Here is a 23725-nt window from a genome sequence, read left to right as displayed (position 1 = left end):
TCGCTGCGTTCTGCGCCCTTGTTAAAGTTTTTTTGTCTCGGTGGTGCCGCTGTTGGCCATGTCGGGGGCGAGGCGGCGCCCCCAGGGCATCCCTTAGCGCCTCTTCGTCCCCCAGGGCGTCCGTCAGCGCCCGGTGTTGTCACTGGGCAGGTGGCCCCCGCTGCGCTCCCCTCCACGCCCCAGCCGGATTGGGTTCAAGGGCCCACGGGCAGGTCACGAGTTGCGCTTGAAGGAAACGTATTAATAAATTAATAAGTACAAATGAATTCATACATTTTCTCAGCCCTTGCGGGCAGGTGACCGTGAGCATCGTGGCTGCTCTGGTTTCCCTGTGCGGTGTGAGGGTCTGTAGGCATCGGCTTCAGGGTGTCCCCAGGGATTTCTCCAGGCGACAGCATTTGCTCCCGTTTGGGATCAGGTTGAGGATCAGAGCTGTGTGGTTCTATGCTCAGCCCAGGAGATACCTTACTGTGCCTGGCGGGACTGAGATTGGCAGGGATTGAGGCCTGGCCATAGACTTTTTCCTTAGAAAACAAACTTTATGCCCTTCCAACACTGCCAGAAATGTATGGTAGTCATAGAGCAGCCTGGAAAACATCTTCCCCTGGGTGTTTTTTCCTAAAGCCTTGTTTCCTGTTGTCCGTAGCTTACAAGGACACAAGTAGCATTGGCTTTGGCAGATGCAGTTGGTGCTTCTATTGGGTTCTCTCCAAATATTCCATCAAAATGGGGTTTCCTTCATGGCAAACAGCCAGTGACTTTGTGGGCATTCTCTTTGGCGAAGGCACACAGGTGATCTTGGCCACCCCTGTGGGGTTTTGACCCGTGCATTGGCCAGCACAAAGTGCTGATGTCCAGGGGAAGGGAGGCTCCCAAAAACTCCACTGATCCTGAGGGTACTAATTGACAAGAAGCTCAATATGAGCCAACAGTGTGCCCAGGTGGCCAAGAAGGCCAATGGGATCCTGTCCTGTATCAAAAACAGCATGGCCAGCAGGACCAGGGCAGTGATCCTTCCCCTGTACTCTGTGTTGGTGAGGCCGCACCTTGAGTGTTGTGTTCAGTTCTGGGCCCCTCAGTTCAGGAAAGAGATTGAGGTGCTGGAGCGAGTCCAGAGAAGAGCAACAAGGCTGGTGAAGGGACTGGAGCACAAGCCCTATGGGGAGAGGCTGAGGGAGCTGGGGGTGTTTAGCCTGGAGAAGAGGAGGCTCAGAGGTGACTTCATCACTGTCTAGAACTACCTGAAGGGAAGTTCTGGCCAGGTGGGGGCTGGTCTCTTCTCCCAGGCACTCAGTAATAGGACAAGGGGGCACGGGCTCAAGCTCTGCCAGGGGAAATTTAAGTTGGAGATCAGGAAAAAATTCTTTCCAGAGAGAGTAATCAGGCATTGGAATGGGCTGCCCAGAGAGGTGGTGGATTCACCATCCCTGGAGGTTTTTAAACTGAGATTGGACATGGCACTGAGTGCCATGATGTGGTAAAGGCACTGGAGTTGGACCAAGGGTTGGACTTGATGAACTCGGAGGTCTTTTCCAGCCCAATTGATTCTATGATTCTATGATCTCAGTTATCCTCCAGTTGTGGTTTTTGCTGCTGTTAGAAGATGACAAGGCTGAGCTCTGTTAGGACTCAACTTCCAAAAATCCTGTGGAAATTGCCAGATAGTTGCAATTTATGTATAAAGTTTGAATACTTCAGTTCCCATTGTTTGTCTTTTGGCAAACCTAAATCCAGGCAGACAACCTCTAATGTATCAAACTTCATCCTTTCCCAAGAGGAATTTTAATAAATTTTTCAATGCCACTTGATGGATTTGGTATTTAGGTGTTTGAAATGTTATATGCATGCTGTCTTCACTCAGCTAATTAGGAAAAAATAGGTCTGGGTTGATTTTCCTTGACAATGAGGGAAAAGGATTTTTTTTCTCTGTCACTTCAATTCTAATCTTTCCCTGAGGAGCGTAAGAACTAATAATAAATTGACTTCAGGTTAAGGTACAATTGTCTGTGTTGATAGTCCTGGCAGTGAGCTGTGCCCTAACCAGCTCTGTGTAATTAGCTGTGTTGCATGTACATCTTAATTCATGTATAATGTGTTACATGTATGTTAAATGGGCATACATATGTACATGTATTATACAGACAACATTGTGACTGGTACTACATGCCTGTGTTTTATCGTGTGGGGCAGAACAGGGAGCTGTGGAAGTGCAGGAGCTCTTTTGAAATGCTGCAGATATCCTGGGGATTTTTTTTTTAAACCGAGATTCTTTAAAGATTATAGGAGTGTTTTTACAAAAATGTTGTGTATTTGGTATTTCTCACGCCTGACTTAGTTGTATCAGTTAACAGATTCTGGGGTTACGTTGCTGTGCCACATTGTTAAGCCTTAACATAGATCTGTGGGATACTCATAAAAGATGTACATGGTCTATCTCTCTGCTTAATTCCAAGGCTGGCCCAGTGCTTATGGCATAGTTTAGAAATTACAGTACATATTCCTGGAGAATTCTAAAGGGCATGTGAGAAATAATTAGATTTTACCAGGTCACAGCTGCTCTGGAGCACTGAAAGGTCTTTAATATGCTGTTGCAAGCAGATTTTTGACTGCGTTCTTTTATGTAAACTCCCTAAATATACTTCTTAAGGACGTGGATAGCCTTTCAAACACTCTCCACAAAAAACCTGTTGTACGTGAAGGGCTTGACCACGTTCTCCCTCTTCTCCTTAAAATGTAGAAATTCAAGGCCTCTTGAATTCCAGGAGAATGGAGAAACTCAGTTAATACAGATGGAATTACTCATATGTTGGGAATAAAAATATGAATATTTAACACAGACATGCTGAAGCCTAGGAATATAATGAGATAGTTTAATTGAATTTCTAAGTTAAAATGTTCTTTTACCTGTATTTTGTTTATAGAATTAATTAATGCTCACGACACTGAGATTAAAGTTCTTGTCAGACCTATAGGGAAATTACCTTTTGGAAGACATGGCATCTCGTTAACGCTGCATGGGCTGAGAGAGTTTGAAAGGTGTTGGGTGGGAAATGCAGAGTACTCACACTACATAATGCATTTCACACAATGTTAATGCAAGTTTATAATACACACTTGAAGGGTGATATTAGGTCAATGTGATAATAATGATGTTTGTTTCTTTTTCCTGAGTATCCTGATGGTATGATAAGAATCAAAGTTCTGGGAACTCCCTCAGCCAAAGTTTGACCTGAGTGACTCCCACTGTGACTTGCCAGGAATTTTGGGTATACTTTGTCCTGCTGTAGATCCAGTTCCAGTCAGAAACGTTTCTGGGCAGGACATTTATGAAATGATGAGAAACCAAACAGATTGACTGGGCAGTGAAATAGAACCTGAGATCATTCAGCCTCAGTGCAGAGGGATAGACCTGTTTTCAAGCACCAAAACTGAAGCCTTGTTTCTTTGGGCGTCCCAAGGACAGATTTCTGTCAGGTAAAGCCAAGAGTAATAGTTTGATATTCAATGGAATAAGCTGAAATGAATGTTAGTGGGTTTTAGCTTTAGGCTTTTATCAGGTTATATTGATTTTTCAAAGCAAGCTGTCCTAAATCCAAGCTGGGCATTGGCTGATTTGTAGAGACATCTAAGGAAAGAGGACACCATAATATATGAACTTTGGTTTGATACATGTCCTGTAGGGTTTCCTGATATTGACTAAGTATAGTTTCTCAGCAAACACTTATTGTATTTTGTATTAGAGTTTAATCTTTAAATGATCTGAACCATTTCAAAATTAGAATCCAATTTTGGATCTATTCCTTCCAGATATAAATACCTGTCAAATTCAGCTTCCAGCATTGTGTATGTGCGTAGAGTACCTTGTCAAAGTTGGTCCAGCAGCTCTGTATCAAATGCAACAGAAATGAGAATATAATCATGCAAGACAGTCCATAGTAGAGCTAAAAAGGTATGAAGAGTCTAAAATGAAATACTTGTTTAAAATTAGGTGGGCTCAAGAGAGCTCCTTTCTTTTCCCCTGCTAGAGGAATGTGAGAGATAATAGTTGTAATTGTGGTTATTTTGTCTGTCTGTAAAGGCCAGGAGGTCAGACCATTGCACCTGTATTTTCTGCCATTCCTCTCCTTCTCTCCATGCTTTCTCCCTGTTCGTCCTTCCAACTCTCCTGAACAGGGAAAAGCCTTGTCAACTCAGAAACACCCGTGATGCAACCATGTCTGTATTTTCCCTAAGGCAAATAAACAGCTTTGCTTGTGAGATCATGTGCTATGGATAACAAAATGAACTAACTTAATGGGGTACTTGAAATTGCACAGCCTTTGAGTAAGGTATTTATTTTTTATTATTTCCAGAACATACTGAAATGGGTAAGGAAAGCTGACTACGTAAAGTTCATACCAAGAAAGTTTGTTCCTGATGCTTAGGGTTGTTTTTTGTATTTAGAAGGCAGTTTCCTCTATTTGTTAGATGTCAAACCCTGAAGCCACCACCACAACAGCATTTTAAGGAGAAACAGAGCTAACTCCTTCACAGCTATGAGGAACGTGGAGCTTTTCCTTGCTTGCTTGACAAAGTAAGCGGTGCTGTCAGAACAGAATAGACTTTCCCTACGCTTGACGTGGCTTTGAAAGTGTGTTAAAGGAAGGAAAAAATAGTGTTCCGCCAAAACAACCTTGAAAGCCTTAACTGAGATTGTTAGTAATGTGTAGTGTGTGCGAGGAAGAATCCTGTAAAGGAAAAAAAAAACTGCTGTTCTGCCCTCAGGGTAGTTCTTACATTTGCAAATTCACATTTTTATGGATGCAGCCTATACCACTCCGAACAAAGTGGTAAATGCATTTTTACACCTGCCTCTATAAAAAGGGTTCCAGTAGTACAGAAATACTTAAACAAATAAAAAGCCTAAACCTTCTGAAACAACAGGAAAAAGAAAAATTGTGGTGCAATTTTGGTCTTGGCTCTTTCTTGGAGATTTAATTGCTGTTTATGCACCAACTGCCCAGAGCCAGCCTTTGAGGAGAGATCTGCAAGACAGTGGTGATTTGGGGCTTGCTAAGAAGGCGCTTGGGGTGGATGACTCCTTTCTGTCCATGCTCCTGTTTTGCCTGTTGATGTGGGAGCTCTTTGCTGCTCCTGATGTTGCCTGTTTAGATACTGAGCAGGCAACAGTTTGGGGAAAATTCATGTTTCTTGTTCCATTTCCATATGCAGTTTTCATAAATCTCAGTACTTCGCATGTTTATATTGAAAGCTTGACAGTCACATGCTTTCTCTCAAGTGTATTTTCAGGCCATGAAAATGGCTCTTCTGGTCCCTTCTCTTTGTTTTTACTTCCTGACAGCCCCGGAGGATTTTCCGCCTCTGTCTTTTCTCTCAGTATTCCCAGCCTGTCTGTGCCAGGCTTCCTGCATATGCCCTGCCTCTTACTCAGCTCCTCTCCTCCTCCTCCTGCCATGCCCAATAGCTGCTCCTCTGCACACCAACCCACACGGGAGCATTCACATTCCAGCTCTTTGTGCATTGATCATCTGCTGGGAGAAGCTGCTTCTGCTGAACTCTCTTCTCCCCCTCATTGTCCTTTTCCTTTGCTCCTCTGCTTTGACATGTCAGAGAGCTTCCTATTTTCTTTCCTCCTTGTATTATGTGAGCAGTTTTGCTTTGGTTTAATCTGGTAAAATTACAGTGGCCAAGTTCTGTGCAGTTGTATAATGTATGAGTTTGCCAATTTGAATATTTAGCATTCTGTGCAAGCTCAAAGCAAGTGTTGGGGATATGGTACTGCTGAAGGCATCAGGTGGTGTTCTGTAATCTCTAAAAAAACGTACACCCCCTGCTTTGCAGGCAAATCAAGGCATTAGCACAATATTTTGGCCAAATGCACCACCCTGGTTGTTTGTGTCTAGTCTGTGTTAACATCCAGCAATGAGCCCCAGTCTGTGCCTTCGCTGATTTGCTTGTGTAATACCTGGGTTTGAAATTACGAAACAGTGCCAGCGTTGAATATATGAATAACTCTAAAGTGTTTATTCTCAGGAAGGACCAAGTTTACATTGTCTGAACAGATTTGTTTAGTCCTAAGGAGGGGTGATTATTCTGGCTTCGTCTGCTCAGCAAGAGAGGGCGTTTCAGGAATGGCTTTGCTCAACAGCAGTTAATGGCGCTGGCACAAAGCTGGGAGTTGATATGGTCATTAAGAGTGAGTTAACAGGAATTTGGAAATTTCCCTGGCCATGTAGTTACGTTTGATGGGATTCTGACTCAGGGAAAGGACCTGCATGCAGGAACTTTTTCTCAGTTGGGAAGTCAAGTTGCTTTTGTATGAGAGTCAACCCCACCAGCACCATCTGCGTGAATCGGTGTGGAAGCTGCTGTGTCTTCAGCATCTGCTGGCTGAGTGCTGTGGGAAGATCCTTGAAGCTAAACAGGAAAAAAAGCAGTTGTAAAGGCATATGTGTGTTCTTTCACATTTGCTTTTTCTAGTTATACATTATTAATGCTGATTTTACTTTGTACCAGTGAAATTTGCTCTCGAGTTTACCTCAAATACAAAGATCTCATTCCTAAAGTGCTGGAATGCACAGCAAAGGTGTACTGTTTCCTTTGAGTCTTAAAAGTACATTCATGCTGGAGGGTTTCCTGGGTATTCCTAAACTGATCTCTCTCCAGTTTTCACCAGTGTCCCAGTTGCAACACCTGGAGAGAATGACTGGGAGCACTGATGAGTGGAGAGAACCTCTGCCCTGCCAGGTGTCTGTGCAGAGCTCGCTGGTAAGCAGGGAAGTGAGGAGAAGGCCTGAGACCTGGGAATTCCTTTGAACAGGTGATGGGTACGCATTATTTAGTGGGTATGCCTTGCTGCTGCTGAGGATGGAGTTCCTTGAAGTGGTAAGAGGCTGAATTTTCATGGGAAATGGGATCTGAAATTCATTTCCAACTTAATATCTGGAGCAGTGTTCTACATTTTCTTTTTTTATTCTTCCTTCCTTAATCCATCTTTATTCTCCTTCCTCAAAGTTTTTGTTCTTTGGCCCTTTGTGAACACTCACTAATTGCTGCTGCCAATCCCAGGGCCTTGGGGGAAGTGTTGGGAATCCTGAGGAGAAATAACCTGTAGGAATCCATAAAACCTTCAGCTCTGTGACTCAGGAAAACAAAGGCATTTTGGCTGCCCGCCTGATGGATGTGGCTGTGCATGATGGGCAGCACGTAAGAGAGTTGACTTGTCTGAGGTGGTGAAAACTTTGTTATTGAAGAACAGAGTCTGACTCTTGGTGGTTCAGAGGAGAAAGAGATTGCAGAAGGCAGGATGGAAATTTTGAGGTATGGCAGCTGCGCACAGATGAACACTTTCATCAAGGTCTTGTGTTTCTTGGAGCTCCTTGTTTCTCCTCTCACCTTAAACAGTAAGAAAAACAAACTACTGGTTTTCACATACAGAGCCAAGTGTGTTTTTGTCTCCCCTAAGAGTGGTGTACACTGCAGTTGCCTTGTATCCAACTTATTGGTGGGGAAAAGGATTTTCAAAGCTGCATCAATCTCTCTCCCACTTGCTCCTCCACCCACAGCTCTCCATTGGAGACTTGTGGCATCAATACCAGAGGCTTCATCTTCATTCCCCTTGAGGAGGAGTTGGAAAGAAGGTCAAAGGCAGGCCCAGCTCTGCCAACCAAGCATGTAAAGCACAAGGCCTGTGGTGCAGTCATTTCAGTGTAAGCGATGCCATGGGATAGAGAGATCAGTGATATATGCTCTTAGGTGGTTTGGCTTTTCATTTCTTTGCTGGTAGTCTAGATGGGTTATAAAACCAGGATATAAATCAATTTCTAATCTTCAGGTATTATGACAAAACTTGTAGGCGCAAAACTCAGTTTTGCCCGTTGCTGTGAAAGCAGAAACTCCGTGGTGTTGTGACAGGGCTAGTCGGACCCATGGTCTGAAACAAATATGGTGTGTCTGTAGTCCTAACTAAAACATTAATAATGTATCTCTTTCCACATAAGCAGCCTTTCAGATACTGTAACGTGGCAAAAATATTTAATATCCATGTATTGACCAAAATAATAAAACTCTTCATTTGAATGGGAGAAGCAGAGCGAGTCCCTCATTAAAACTGGAGTAGTTCTTGACCTTAGCAACAGTTCCTTAAAATCATGCATTTCTCAAACCACCAGCAGTGCCTAAACTAGCACATTATTTATAGGTGTTGCTCACCTCAGATGTACCTCAGTGTGCCTTTCGATAGATTCAAACCCACGCAAGATGCTGGTTAGAACAGCAACAGAGGTTTGTACATAAAACCTCAAACCCTTCACAAATAAATTGACCATAGTATCCCCTGGGATGCAAAGTATGATTTTTGTAAGTTATGCTTGAAACATTTGCTTTTGTAGTTGTAAAGCACTGAAACCAGAAGTTTGCCTTGCAAATGCCAGCAGATGCAACACCCAAACTCCAAGAGAAGCTCAGGAAGAGCTGTTAACAGCTGCACTGGGAAATTACCTTCGTATTTAAATATGAACGCATCTAAAAATAACCCCAGTGAGAAATGAAAACTCCATTTGTTGTTAGCCTGCCTAGCATTTGTCTTTATTTCTAGTTGATGTTATTTTACATTATTGTTCATGGATATAACAAAGCCTGTTTCATTCCTCCTTGATCATTTTTCCCAGGGGATGCAGAGAGGCTCTGATTGCAATTGTAAATTCTTGAGCGAACAAGTCGTGATTGCTATGGATTGTTCAACCACAATCATTTCAGGCCTGTGCCGGGTCAGCTCAGTGCTCTGTGCTCACAGTGGAGCCTGGAAGCACAGAACAGAAGGGATTTGGGTTATTGAGTTCAGGTCCCTCATACTCCAGGCAAGATCATCTAAAAATGGGTTTGCACAATACATCTGGCTGGCTGCTGCCGCAGAGGGCAGCCCTGTCTCCGCTTCTGCTTCAGCTCGTGTTTGGCCAGTCCTTTACTTAGCTCAGCTGCCAGAAATGCAGATTTCCTCCCAGAATAAAATATGTTCTGCTGGTGCTGCTTTTCCATCCAGCTCCTGGTGGAGCCAGACAAGTGCTGGTGCCTGTGGGACCATCCTGTTCCACTGCGCTTTGATGGTTGGGTCCGGCAAGCTGAAGTGGGCTTTTGTGGTCAGCTTTAACAGTACTGCAGGTCTGCTTTTCAGAGAGGGGAAAAGTCAAGCTTTAAGCCTCATTAGAGGCCCTATGTAGTCTCCACAGATTTAATGGAAACTCTCTGTGTGCATGGAATGGTTTCAAGAAGAATCCGTCCACTGGAAGCACAGATGAGCCAGCTCTGAATGACAGCCAATCACACTGCACATCACAAATTGCTGCTGGCTCGCTTTCACTTATTTGTTTATTTACTTCACCATTCTGAGCTGCCTGCAAAACAACTGCAGAGCCCTGCTGCCTGCTAGTTATGGTTTTCCACCCACCAGCGCTGCTCAAAACTGACTTCGACGCTGCATCTGTGAACTTGTGCCTCAGAGGTCTCGTACAGGCTTGTTCTGGGTGAACGTGCGAGTTTGGCATATGCAGCTGTCAAACTTCTTATGGTTTATGTCACCTCTTGTATTGCTATGAAAACAGTGCTCTTCTTTGCTTTTTAATTTCTGAAACTAAGAAATCCTCAGCTCTTTCTCCAACCTGTACTGTATTTTTAATAGCCGTAACATGCTGGGGCTGTTCCTGGGGAATTACTTTGTTGTTTTCCTGATGGTCTTAAGGATTTTAATACGTTGGCCAAATGCCTCACGAAAGGATTGTGGTATTGGCATGAAAACTGGCACTTTCATCAAATTGTGTGGCAGCTGTTCATTTTGTCACGACTGTGGCAACCCTTTGCCCTCTTGCAATGCGGTGCTTGTGTTACTTAAGGTTTCAAGTAGAAACAGTCCCGTGTAACTGTTGCTGAAATGTGCAGTGGTTACTCTGGGAGTCCCCTGAGCAGGGGTGCCTGCTAAAGGCAGGGCAGGTACCATCTTTTCATTCTCATAACCAGGGACAGGGCTCGAGCAGGTGGCATAAAACTGAGTTGGGAGAGGTTTAAGTTGCATTTCAGGAAAGGGTTTTTCACCCAGAGGGTGGTTGGGCACTGGAACAGCCTCCCCAGGGAAATGGTCACAGCACCAAGCCTGTCTGACTTCAAGAAGCTTTTGGACAATGCTCTCAGGCACATGGTGGGATTCTTGGGGTGTCCTGTGCAGGGCCAGGTGTTGGACTCCATGATCCTGATGGGTCCCTTCCAACTCAGCATATTCTATGATTAATCCTTTGTAGCCCACTCTGAAATCCACCTACCTTCTCACCCAGAGGTGGTTTTGGGCTGTTCCCTTCTTGCAGATGAAGAGAAGTTACTGACACTGACCATTAGCTGCTTTTGGAGTGACTCCTGGGAAAACATCACTACAACTGTGTGAACCCAGGAGTGCTGTGGAGGAACGCAGGGAATGGGCACTTTGTCCTTTGCTGTGGGACCCCAGTCTGTAGAAGATTGTGTACTAGGAAAGCATGTTTACATCTCCAGGGCCAGAGAGCCAGGAGGCCACGGTGTGGCTGTGCATCATTTTGGTGAGCAGACATTGCTGTGTTGTGTTTGTGGCAGGAGGCAGAGGTGGATGGGAACGGAGCAACCGTGGAGCCAAACCAGGAGCCACTTACAGGAGTAATGATGAGGCATCACCAGAACAGGCACTGACCTGTCTCTGGCCTGCCCAGGGTTCTACCTTTCCTCTTTGAAGCTCTACAAGTTTAACAGTTTAACCTAAACGCTTTCAAATTCTGTTGAATATCTGTATAATACCTTAGATAGCTTTACATGTATTTTTTCATTTCATCTCCTGTGATATGCTTGCCTGGATTATGGGCATTATTTTGAAATTTCTAATCAAGGTTCCTCCAAAGTTTTTGGATTTGCAGATGGAGCTGAGTCTTTTGGGGATTGTCTCATAAGTGGGTGTTGTAAATTTTGCAGGTATTGGTGTGTTGTTTAGAAAACAGATGTTACTTGATATCTTCAAATCACCTGACTTTTTCTGGGTTAAGAGGGAGAGCACTGGAGACAAAGAGCACTTTTAAAACTTGTGCTCACAATTTGTGTGTCCCGTGGCCTGCCAGCTCTTTTACCTCTTTCTGGATGGCTTAGTCATCCACATAATTAGTGGTGAGTCTGCTTTAATGTAGGCACTTGAGGCCTGTGTTTTGGGTCTGTTGTTTGAAGTGGAGTTCATAGCATATGCCTTTTAAAATTTTAAAACAATTACTTTGTAATTGTATATTGCAGCAGAGAAAACAAATTGGTTAGGAGTACAGAAGTCAATAATCTGCTAGAATAAGGAAAAAAACATTTAGAAGAATAAAGGAAATATTTTATGGCTACTAGAATGTTTTTGTAATGGAATGTGAGTGCTTTTCTCCCTGTCTGTGCTCTGCACACATGCATATATATATTTTCCTTACATCCCAAATGTTTCTGCTCAGAGCAGCTACTTTCAGGCACAAATGTTGTTAGGGAAATATCAACTCTGGAACCAGCAGCTATTGAAAGATTAGAAGTGACTGAAAACAAAATCTTGTAAAAGAATTTCTAATGTAATTGTAACATAATTTGTTGCTGCTCTTGCTCTGCTATGGCATGATTAAGTACTGAATTTGAATCAGCTTTTAAAAGAAAATGCTTAGTTTCATTCCACAGCACAATTGGCAACTAAATAAAAGTTCAAACTGGATTTTTTTCCCCTCCAAACCTCTTTTCACAGAGAAAGAAAAATGTACATAGAGCCTTTTGTATTTTGCAGAGAGGAAGTGTAGCACAATAGACGGTCAGAGGAAAGCAATTCCGATAATCAGTTTTCTGTACTACTTTTTACAACTGGTCAGGACTGGGGTTTAATTAAATTTTAGGGATAAAGGACAATAGGGTGTGCTAAGGATGGAGAGTCAGCTTAAACTTAGAATTTCCTGGCTTTTATCCATTTCTCTGCCAGCTCAGTAGCACTTCAATATGACTTCAGATGGGATTCACTTGTATAGAAAGTAATAACTGGTGAGGTTTTAGGAGTTTTTCAGGGTCTCTTTTGACTCCCAGAGTAATTATTTGTACCTGAGTGGGTAAGGAGAATGTGGCACCTGGGAATGCCCCCCCTTCTGTGCCAAAATTCAGCACAGTAAGTTGGCAAGTTTGTTAGTTTGTCATTGTTTTTAAAATAATGTTCAAATATAGTGATTTCGAAAGGATAGTTTATTTAGAGCCAGTGCTTTTTGACTCTTAAATGTTTTGTGTCAGGTTGAGAGAGGATGAAAATAACCTGGTGTGCCACTATGACATTTAGTGTGACCTTTCGTATAATGGAGCCCAAATAACCTCTCGACACCATTTTTTGGAATCACAGCTGTCACGGGCACAACTTCAAAAGCCATTCCATCTCCCAAGGTGAAATGAAGAGTCCACTGTGTGTCTTAAATATTAACTGTTGCATGCTTGTCCTCCAAACTGCCTTTCACTGTTAAAACCTGCTCCTGTTTGGGATTTCCTTGACTTTGGACATTCTCCACAAGACGAGTAATCTACCCATAAGAATTCCCACACATTCTGGGTTTTGGTGGCTGTGGGGAAATCCCTCTTACCTTGCTGCTGGATACTTGTATTAATTACATTCCTTCGACTGCCCACACTGAAACAGATTTTCTAGGTTTTTAATCCCTTCTGTAGAGCTTTCCCTGTGCTTTCTAGAGCCATTAACATTTTTTTCCCCAGGATGGATCCAGCTGTAACAGTGATCACTTGAGGTTGCACTCGACTAGTGGGCCATTTGCATTCTTTACTGACAGCATGCCCACTCTGGCATCATCTTTGCCATCCTTCCTTGTCAGGCTGGCAGTCTGCGGACCTTGTGAAGCCAGTTTTGTGGAAATCTGTTCCTCGGAGACAGTGAAAAAGGACTGGAATTTTACTATTGTGGCCTTTAATAGTCACAAGAATTTCTCAGAAGCTTGAACTGGCACTTCTGCATCTTTATTAATGAGCAAGCACCACTCTTTCAACATCCACTTCACAGGCCATGGTAGTTATTAGATAATTAAATAAAATATACTAATTGTGGAGAACCCCCAAACCCTAAGTTGATATAATGTACCTGCTGTGAAAGAAGACACTGCTTCACCAACTTACCCTTTCACACTTTTCCCTTCACAAACTTTATACATTTGAGGGCAATATGCTCAGCTAAACTGGCATGTTATGCATGTTCTGTGCTGCACTTTTGCATTGCAACAGTTTTTCAGCAATGATGTGAGAAATTTAAAAAAACAAAACGATAAATCAATACACAACTTAAATATTTTCTATTTATTTGGTTTTAGCTGGTGTTGGATGTTACATTTGTGGTCCTGTATATGGGCTGGAATACCTCCATTTTGAAAAGTTTTTAGACTTAAAAAAATATGGTGGTAAATCAGTTAATTCTGATGTAGAATTAATTTCATTGACTAAATTATAAATGACTTTAAAATGGAGATGCCTGTGAATTTTGCTGACGCATGATGAAAGTGAACACTCCTTCACACTACACAATTGCATAAGCTGTGTTAACAAGCCTAATTTTATAGACTGTAAATATTTGGATTGGTATTTGTCATAGCATTTAGTTAGGACAAGTTCCCCTACTGTATTTATTCTCAGCCCAAGACGTTTGCTGCTTTTACACAGATGTTCCAAATCTGTGTATTCAGGCTGCTTATTCCCACTTACTTCCATGAATCATTTGAGAAAGGAGGGTGGAAAACACTGACAATTTTAGCAAATGCAATACCCAAAACCACATTAATAAATACTTTTCAAACGCCCCCAAAAGCTTGAATTAACAATAAACCCAACGCGAGAATATGAAATTGATACTTAGTGCCCATTTTTTCCAGTGTTTGTGTTGTGAATGGTACAGAGACGGCTGTTGAGTAATTTTCCTCCCTGATGGGCTCTATATTGTTTTTACAGTGACTAATTTTCTCTTTCAGCTGACAAAAGCTCTTGTTTTTGTTGTTGTGTTTTTGTTTTAAATTCTAATCGCACAAAAATTATTTCACCCAACCTTGCTTATCATATAACAATAAACCTTTAGGGCAATTGACCTGCTGACCTTAATTCCCAGGAAACTGTCACATTTCTTCTTTATTCCTTTGTCCAGCCTAACAATGTGACCCAAAATACTACGGAGCTTGGAAGTTTCTCAGCGTTGTAAGGTCAGGCTTTAGTCGCCATAGTTACAGTTGAGCTCTGCGGGTCAGGGGGCAAATAGATTAATGATGTCAGACACATCTTTAAATGGTTCTTACACCGCTCCGCCGTGCCGTGAAGCAGCTGAGCATCTTTGGCATGACAAAGGCCTTCTTAAGCCCTGCTAATAGGAGGATCCTTGGAGACATCTGATGGAAAGACCCTTCCCGCCTTCAATATCCAGCAGCCGTGGGCACTCGCGCTGTCGGGAGAGGATTGCAGGGAGTGGATAAATAACCACTGCTCCGCCAAGCCTTTCGTTCTGGGCATCCGATTCCTTTGTCCAGGACTCGGTCCAGTGGTTAAAAGCCTCGGGGAGGATGTAAAATAGTGAGCTGGAAGAATAAATTAGCATTGCTGATGGGAGACACGCTCTGTCCTTTGCAGTAGGGTAGGCAAGCCAAGAGTCCTGTGGTTTATGTGCCTGTTGCCTGGTAGTTATTAATGAAAGCTTCTTCATATGTGTAATAGTCACAGAGATATTAAAAACATATCTAACAGTCACTGAGATACGAAAAACATATCTAGGTTCTTCCTCTAGATAGTGAAACTTTTGAAATTGAAAAAGGAAATAGGGCTCTCTCGATGACTCACAGGGTTCCTCATGGAATAGGCTTTGGAGATTTGGTCTCACATAGCCTGTTTGTATCAGAATTCAACAGGACTATGCGATCACTTTAATTTATGAGCAAGAGTCCTTCTCCTTTATAAGATCTCATTACACACCTGCACTGTTGTGCTTTTCCAGAGAATGATGCATGTTGCACAAAAATGAAAAGCTGTGGATGACTTTACGTCATCACTGTGTCAGTTTTCTTTTAAAAGAGCCAAAAATCCCCACAAACCCAAGCAAGAGCACTTTCATGTGCACCTTCATCAACCCCCTGACTCTGAAACACCTCCTATGTGAGCCATGAATTTACTCTTAAAATGGAAATCATGTAAGTCTGCAAACTGAGTAAAAACAATGGAAAAGTTTATCACGAAGTATGTAAGCAAAATCAATAGATTTTTGTTACATATATATTCTGTCCTGCTTCAAAATGCATTATCAATTCATCATTGGGGTAGTTGACAGCAGGAAAGTAGGAACTGTTGATATAAAACTAATTTAGATGAAGAGTGGGGTCAGAACCTCTCCTCAACGGGGTGTGCTGATGCTGCTGAATGGAAGAACATTGTCAATTCTGGGAAGGCCTTGGTTACCTGTGGGTGTGTCACAGCCTTGGATTGCTATTGGCAGAACTGTGTAGTATTTCCTTTTCAATGCACTGGAATTAATTGTAGGAGAAGAATTTGGAAACCTGATGGTCAGCAGAATAAATGCTGTTCTGTCAGGGCTTACTCCATTGCACTGTATCAGGGGAATAACAAACAAATATTTGTGCTCTCTAAAATGAAGAGTCATTGCTTATGCCTCTGAAAGGTGTACTGTTAGTGTTTTGGGTCATTTTCCTAAACCTTTTTTATCTTAATATTTGTCATTTAACAGACTCTGTTCCTTTCAATCTGAAGTTCCAGGAATGCAAAGTTGTCTTCATTCTAATGCTGATGAAGAATAGACCATTCTAATCAAGTTTAAATATTTTTTTTTTTGTTTCCACGAGGGGAAAGAAGAGGCTTCTTTATTCTCCTGCATTACTTTTTGAGCCTTGTAGGATATATTACATCCTCTTTCTTTATGGCTCCCTCATTGACTTGGTCCAGTGTAAAGTTTCCTTTTCTTTCTCAGAACACTAATGTAGTACTTGAGAGGTAAGTGGTGCCCCTCGTTTCTTGTGTTCACAGTGCCCTTGTCCCCCAGCCCAAATTGTTTCACTGATCCTCTCACACCCTCCCCTGTGAGACCCTGCTGCTTTAGCACCTACTTTTTCACCTTAAGTAAGTTTGATTCCTTCAATTCACAGAATCATAGAATGGGCTGGGTTGGAAGGGATCCTAGAGGTAATCTAGTTCCAAATCCCCTGCCATGGGCAGGGACATCATCCTCTATCGCAGGCTGCTCAGAGCTCCATCCAACCTGGCCCTGAACTCTTTTTCCAAGGATGGAGCACCCACAGCTTCTCCGGGCAACCTGTGCCAGAGCCTCACCATCCTCACAGCAAAGAATGTTTTCCTGTTATCTAATCTAAGCCTGCTCTCTTTCACTTTGAATTCATTCCCCCTTGTCCTGTCACTCCACGCTCTTGTAAACAGTCCCTTTACTTTTTTCTCGTAGGCTCCCCTCAGATACTGGGAGACTGCAATTACCTCATCCCTAGGCCTTCTTCTGTTGTATAAATTCATGCAATCTTATTAGTGTTTTGAAGACTTCCCTATGTCAGCTGAGCTTAAGAAGTTAGTGGATGTTTTTGAAGAGAGTTTCTCCTAAAGAGTAATTTGTCTTGCCCTTGAGACAGCTGAGGTTGTATGTATTTCCATATATGTGTGTCATACCTGGATGTACTAAATGTGACTGAGCCTGTGGTGTGCAACCAGCTGGGAGAAGTGTCTAAATGTAGCAGAGCAGGGGCAGAACTGCCAGCAGTTCACATCAGTGGTAAATTGTTGGTGGAGCACTGTGTGGACAGAGTGAGGAACTGCTGGTCCTTGTACTGGTGCCTTCTGGGACAAGGAGAGCTGTTTTCAGTATTGACTTCCTGTGCAAGATGAAAAAGTAGCTGCTGCAAACTCTTGTTGCCCTTGTTTCCTCACAGCTCTGTGCACCTCTCAGTTCTTTACGAGTAGAACAGCACAACGAAGGGACTTCTTAATGTTGCAAGTTCCAAACTGGCACCACTTGTGACCTCTGGGAGTTGTCAGACACTGTTCCTGGAGTTTGATGTGGCTGTGATCATTCAGTGATTACTAATGGCACTTTTTCTTTATGGTCATTATTTTGAATGAATTTTATGTGATTGGCAGAATCACATAATTAAGAAAGGGGAAAAAAAACCCCTATCCCAAACTTTAAGCGTTGGGCAGCTCCCAAAATGTGCTCATGATGTGGGAAAATGTAAGCTTTATGTTCTTTTGTATGTGGAATGATTTAGACAGTGACAAAGTAACCTAATATCTCTTGATTTCTAGAAGCCTGTGCTTCACTAGCTTGTTAGGATCTGTGTTAGGAGCCACATTTGGAATTGTATTATTCTTCTGAGATACTGAAGCAGAGTAAGGTAAGAATTAGTTTCCACATCCCAGTGGTAAAGTGTATTAGAGGGGTTTGCATCTCCTTAACTGTTGAATTCTCTGCTGGGTGCGGACTATTGGGATATAATAAAAGAATTGTCAACCTGATAAAACAAACACTAGAAGAGAAAAAAACTGTTAGCGATTGCTGGCTGCAGATTTACACTCCATGTCCTTCCAAGATAATGACTAAAATCAAGGAAATTTTCTAACTTAATAGGAAGCTTTCCTAAATTTTAATTCATATGTTTTGCCACTTGTCTTCCCCCCTACCAAAACCTACCACACAAACCCAACATGTCTTTCCCTGTCTGAAAATAATTCTTCTTCCCCATGATTTCGAGGGCAGGCCGTGCCAGTCACTTCAAAGGTCTGGTTTCTTTCAGGGCAGTGCTTGATAGGCATGGAAATTTCCACAATCCTTTCCTGATGTTAATAGAGGAGCTCTGATTTATGAGAGATCTGATTCTTCTAGTTTTAACTTTTACAATTCATGAAGCCGCTGGTGTCTGGGGTATTATTAGATTAGGTGTCCATTTTCTTAATAAAAAACGTGGTTAAGGGGAGGCTCAACATGAAGACTCAGAAAGGGAACTGTTAAAAATTACTGAATAATATAATTATTTTTTCAGCATAATTTGTTTTATACTAATCTTACTGTGCGAAATGGGATCGTCCAAGCACAGTGAATTTTAGTCTACTTCTGAGGAACAATTTTCATGTCTGGTAATTAAGTAACTTCTGATATCTCTGTGCTATCAAGTGCTGTGATTTTTTTCACCACAGTGAAGCCAATCAGCTTATGTGACAAACCCTTCATGTCCTCAGCACTGCATCAAAATAAACCTGCAGAACTGAAAGTTTCACCATTTTTTTTTGGAAGTTTGTAATGAAAACTTCAACGTGAAGCACATTCCCTGGGCTTTAAAAGTGGCACAAAAGTAGCTTTTTCAAAGTGGTTTCCTGAAAACTGAGGCTTGTTCTGTTCCATGTGCAGTGTGGGTGACTGTGCAGTGATTTTTAAGCCCCTTAGAGATTTAAGACAAATGGGAATTAAATGACAGGGGAAACCCGTGGTAGCCAAACCTGCTGACATGCTGCTTTTTTAATGTGAAGTTTATAAAACCCCTTGAGTGTCGTGTCTGATCTGATTGTGTGCCATTATAAATGGTGTCTGGCAGAGTGGATGTAATTTGTGTACGAAACAAGCGCTTAAGGGGAGGAAGCGCCGCAGCAAAATGCAGGCTCTGCTTGGGGAGGCCTCTCTTTATTTTCTGTCTTAAATCCTATAGTTTACTGTGTACCTCTACTCAGGTATTGTTTCATTTTCATTCCATTTGTAGTGAACATCCTCATTTTTATAAAGCATCTGAGATTCCTGGTTGGTCAAGAACTCCTTTGAAGTGCCCAGGAGTCCAACTCGCAGCTGCATGAATGGTTTGGCACTGTAATTATGATCCCTTTTCTCAAAGGTGTAAATGAGAGGAGAAACAAAAAGGGGCTTCCCCTCATCTTGTTTACATCAAAGAATGGCAAAAAGCAAATCAGAGACTGTAAAAATAGTGGCAGATGCAGAGAAAATCAGGAGGTGGCGAGGAGTTGCGGTAGGTACGTTTTCTTTGCAGATGTTTATAGGAGCTAAATAGTGTGACATTCCCAGTACTGTTAAAACAACATTTAAGAAGTTGGTTTAGAAGCAGATTGAGAAAGAGGGAGGCGTTTTTCCCCTGATAGAACTGGAGATAGGGTAATCATCCTGGAGAAGGCTTGAAAATCAAAATGCATAAACAAAGTTCAATTTAGTTGTGCATGTGTATCCTTTCAACTGGCAGACCAAATTATTCTGATTGTTCCTCATCAGATTTTAGTCCTTCTGTTCCGTGCTGTTTACATTAACTTCCATTAACCTACATGTTTGGAGTGAAAGTTTAAAATGGACTATGAAAATTGCTTTCATCACTTCTCGATTTTAAAATAAGCATCAACACTGGGTGACTCTGTGCCTATAATTGGTTAGTTTTAATCAATAGCATATTGATAACGTGCAGTGACGTAACCCAGAACGACTTAATGCCTTTAAATGGGAGTTTAAAAGTTTGCTTTTTGATTTTGGTCAGTGATTCCAGTAGGTTTGCAGCACATGAAGAAAAGGAGCTGTGTTTATGGAATGCTGGAATTTAGATGTTTAGGAGGGTTTGCTTTTGCTCTTTAATGTAATGCACTTGCAACAGTAAATCTATAATTTGGAAGGCCTGAAGTTGCTGCTTCCACGTTCAGGTTAGCCTTGAGTTTGAGCATGTTTTCCATTCTTTTAAAACCATCAGTGATGAATACAAGGATCCCAGAGTATATATATGCATATATTTTAAGAATTGTTGTTCACTGAATAATTCATGTGAGAGCTGCTCATAAAGCTTGGCCAGTAATGTACCTTTGAAAGGTATTACCATCAATATCTGACATGACTTTGATTTCCACTAATGATATGTAACCAGGAAGACTGCTTAATCTGTCACTGCGTATAAATCACTGGAGCTGGGTGGTCAAGGAGACCACTGTATTTGGTAGTTTGGGAATGTAAATCCCTAATCCATCACTGGCAAACGGGATTTCTAAGCGCCGCTTTATATGTTCTGTTGGAGGTCTTTGTTTATAACATATTTCATGGGTTTGGAGCCCGTAAGAGGTGAAACTGAGCAGAAAAGCATTTATTTAATGCAGAAATCCCAGCCCATAATGCTCATTTAAATAAGGAGAAAGAAAATGTAGAGCAACAAAAGGTGAATAAACTATAAATGAGCTATGAACTACTAACCAGCTGCTACATTCTATTTTAGAAGCAAAACAAATTAATGCAAAGGAGCTAAAAAAGCCCAAACCAACAAACCTCAAGGAGAAAAGAAAAGGCTTTTTAGAGTAGAACACAAATACACGAGTAGTGCCAGGAACGGAGCAGGAGGCCAGCTCAGGAACAGGCAAGGGTGCAGGTGCTGCACACACAGACATGAGGTGTGGGGGGTGTTTTATCTTCATTTCCCAACTGAAGAGGCAAAGGTGCTTTACCCAGTGCCATGGAAGGGCTTGGTGTGGAGCTGGGATTGGGGTTGGATGGGATCAGCCTTTAGCAAGAAGGAACCAAAGGCAATTAGAAAGCGATGAAGGGCCTGTCAATACACCTCTACAAGGCTTTGCCAAGGGGAAAAATTATTCTACGTAATAAATGACTTTTTGGGTGACAAAATATCATCAGCTGGGTAAGAAATTAGTTTATTTCATGCAATTATGGCAGTAACCTGCAGAACCACATCTCAGGCTGATCCTGTCAGGGGAGAGCAAAGGGAACGACAGGGATTAGCATTTCAAGTTTGGTGAACAGTGAAGAAAATAATGTATTTATTGAGTGAAAACTGTCTTTAGTACCCAACTAAGTATAACAGCTTTGGAGAAGGAAAAACCAAGAAGGCTGAGGATAACAGAGCTGTGAGCAGTCAGTGTGGTGAGCTTGAAATAATTAGGCATTGCTGCGAAAAAAACCCCAAAAATACTTTTTGAGTTTATTACAGAAGTTTTGCACAAAGAAATTGGGCTGGTCTAAATAAATCCCAGCCTTTTGTATGCGTCACACGGAGTGAGCATCCTGAAAAATAAATTACTGTTAAGTACTGTTTGACACTGCACAATGTATTGAGAACTGGTTAAAGAATCACGAACAGAGCGATGCAGTCAGTCGATGAATCAGTGGGCCATTTGCATTTTATGGAGATTTATCAGTATATATATGTGGTTTCAGGGCATCAGGCTGAAATGATGGATGATAAATAAACTTATGTACTTTGGAGATAATACTTAGTTTGAGGAGTTCAGAGAAAGCCAGTGTATGAAATGAAGTTAAGGAAAGGGAAAAAAATAAATATTTGCCTTTGTGGGAAGTGTTTTGTGTATCCAGGGGAAAAAGAAAAGCCTGCTAAATAAAAAAACAGGGCAGCAAGTGGTTATGGTGAGAAGAAACTTAAGTAATAAAAATTATGGGTGTAGTGCCACAACTTGGTTTTTCTATGAAGAATTAAAAGTTGGTGAAGCCCTGTCTCAAAAAGCTTCAGCCCTTCAGCTGAAAATGGAAGTTCTTGTGTCAAGAACTACAACAAACTAATATGAATTTTTCTTTAGAAGTGAGAAGGGGAAAGATGTGAGACATGGATAGAGCATTGAACAGAACTTAAAAGGCAAAACAACACTGCAGTGTCTTAATTGGAGCCTATAAAAACATTTACATCACTATGGTAGTTACCCTTTTATCATTGTTTTTGCAGTCTCTGAGACGTTGCAGAGAAATCATTTCATTTCTATGTTTACTTTGAAATGAACTAATGCAGAGTGCTGGGTTCTTTGGTTTATAACTTGTGTTATTGCCTCACTGTATTAAAATCCTCTCCAAGTTCTTTAACCAGCACAGATCTCTTGATAATTGAAATCCAAGAATCAGCTTCCTAAACAAAGGACAGATGGTTTTTTTCCTCTATGCTTAAGCAAATATTGATTAAGTAGAGGGGTGTGAGGGCATTTTGAAGTGTGCAGGAGTGGAGATAGTGAGGCTGTATATGTGGTAGCAAAACCTGAACAGGAGTTACTTGGTCCTCACACCTTTCTGACTTGTGAAATTATTTGCAAATCTCAAGGTACCAAAAATTAATAGGCCAAGTTTCTTTATTTTAAAAAAAGTGAAGTGAGCTTTTATTTGACAAATCTATGCATATTTCCTATTACAGTCTTAAAGAATTTCATTCTACTTCTAAGAAGCTTTTAAAAATGGAATAATTTTCTCTCTCTCCTCTAAAGCGGTGTTTGGAGGGACTTTCTATGTGGCCCTTGAAGCCCCACTGGGGATGGTTGACCCCCCAGTCTTTCTACCTGTGCAAAGCTCATGTTTTCAGCTTTACCTTTGGAATTGTGATAGGAACTTGTAGCAGATTGCAGTTTTTTACAGACATCTGGCTGACCTTCTCCCCCTGTTGAAGCAGAAACAAACACTCCTGATTTGGGTGACAAGGTGCCGTATGGGTCCTTTGAGTGGTGGTTCAGCACAGTAATTGCTGTCCTGTGACAGGCTGGGAATGGAAGCCACGATCTGTCTGAGTTTCATGGATTTTTGATTTATCCTGGATCACCAGTCAGTGCTGATTGTTGCTTTGGAGAGCAGAATTTTAAGAAGAAACAATGCAAGGCTGAGGTTCAGTGGAACAGCTTGGTCACATCTGAGGGAGGCTGATGAAGTGCTCTGGAGGAGCTTTTGCCCATGAGGAGCTGCTTAGTTGATTGAATAGGTAGCTCAGTTCTTGACAGTTGTCAGTCTTGATGTTTCCTTCTGTTTTCCCTCAGTCATCTTCCTCTCTGATTTTCTTTTCCATTTTTTTGGCTTCGTCTCCTCTGCTTGTTTGAGTTTCAGTCTCCATGTTGCCTCTTCCTTTAGAATGGCAAACCTTTCATGGCTTTCCTGGAGTCCCCTCCGTGTGCAAGGCTGAGGTTCAGTGGAACAGCTCAGTCACATCTGAGGGAGGCTGATGAAGAGCTCTGGAGGAGCTTTTGCTGCCCATGAGGAGCTGCTTAGTTGATTGAATAGGTGGCTCAATTCTTGACAGTTGTCAGTCTTGATTTTTCCTTCTGTTTTCCCTCAGTCATCTTCATCTCTGATTTTCTTTTCCATTTTTTTGGCTTCGTCTCCTGCACTCATTTGAGTTCCAGTCTCTGTGCTGCTGCTTCCTTTGGAATGGCAAACCTTTCATGGCTTTCCTGGAGTCCCCTCCGTGTGCAAGGCTGAGGTTCAGTAGAACAGCTCAGTCATATCCAAGGGAGGCTGATGAAGAGCTCTGGAGGAGCTTCTGCTGCCCATGAGGAGTTGTTGAGTTGATTGAATAGGTGGCTCAGTTCTTGACAGTTGTCAATCTTGATTTTTCCTTATGTTTTCCCTCAGTCATCTTCATCTCTGATTTTCTTTTCCATTTTTTTGGCTTCATCTCCTGTGCTCATTCACGTTCCAGTCTTCTCTGTGTTGCTGCTTCCTTTGGAATGGCAAACCTTTCATGGCTTTCCTGGAGTCCCCTCCATGTGGAAGGCTGAGGTTTAGTGAAACAGCTCAGTCACATCTGAGGGAAGCTGATGAAGTGCTCTGGAGGAGCTTCTGCCCATGAGGAGCTGCTGAGTTGATTGAATAGGTGGCTCAGTTCTTGACAGTTGTCAATCTTGATGTTTCCTTCTGTTTTCCCTCAGTCATCTTAAT

General features: G+C 42.0%; 1 protein-coding gene across 2 annotated transcripts in view; it reads left to right on the top strand.

The window, feature by feature from the left end:
• Positions 1–23725, top strand: part of MACROD2 (mono-ADP ribosylhydrolase 2) — an 842575-nt gene that overhangs the window by 104480 nt on the left and 714370 nt on the right. The window lies entirely within an intron of this gene.

Source organism: Pithys albifrons, chromosome 2, assembly GCF_047495875.1.
Source record: "Pithys albifrons albifrons isolate INPA30051 chromosome 2, PitAlb_v1, whole genome shotgun sequence".
Classification (NCBI taxonomy): domain Eukaryota; kingdom Metazoa; phylum Chordata; class Aves; order Passeriformes; family Thamnophilidae; genus Pithys; species Pithys albifrons.
Note: the sequence above shows the minus strand (reverse complement) of the source record. Positions and strands in the feature narration are given on the sequence as shown.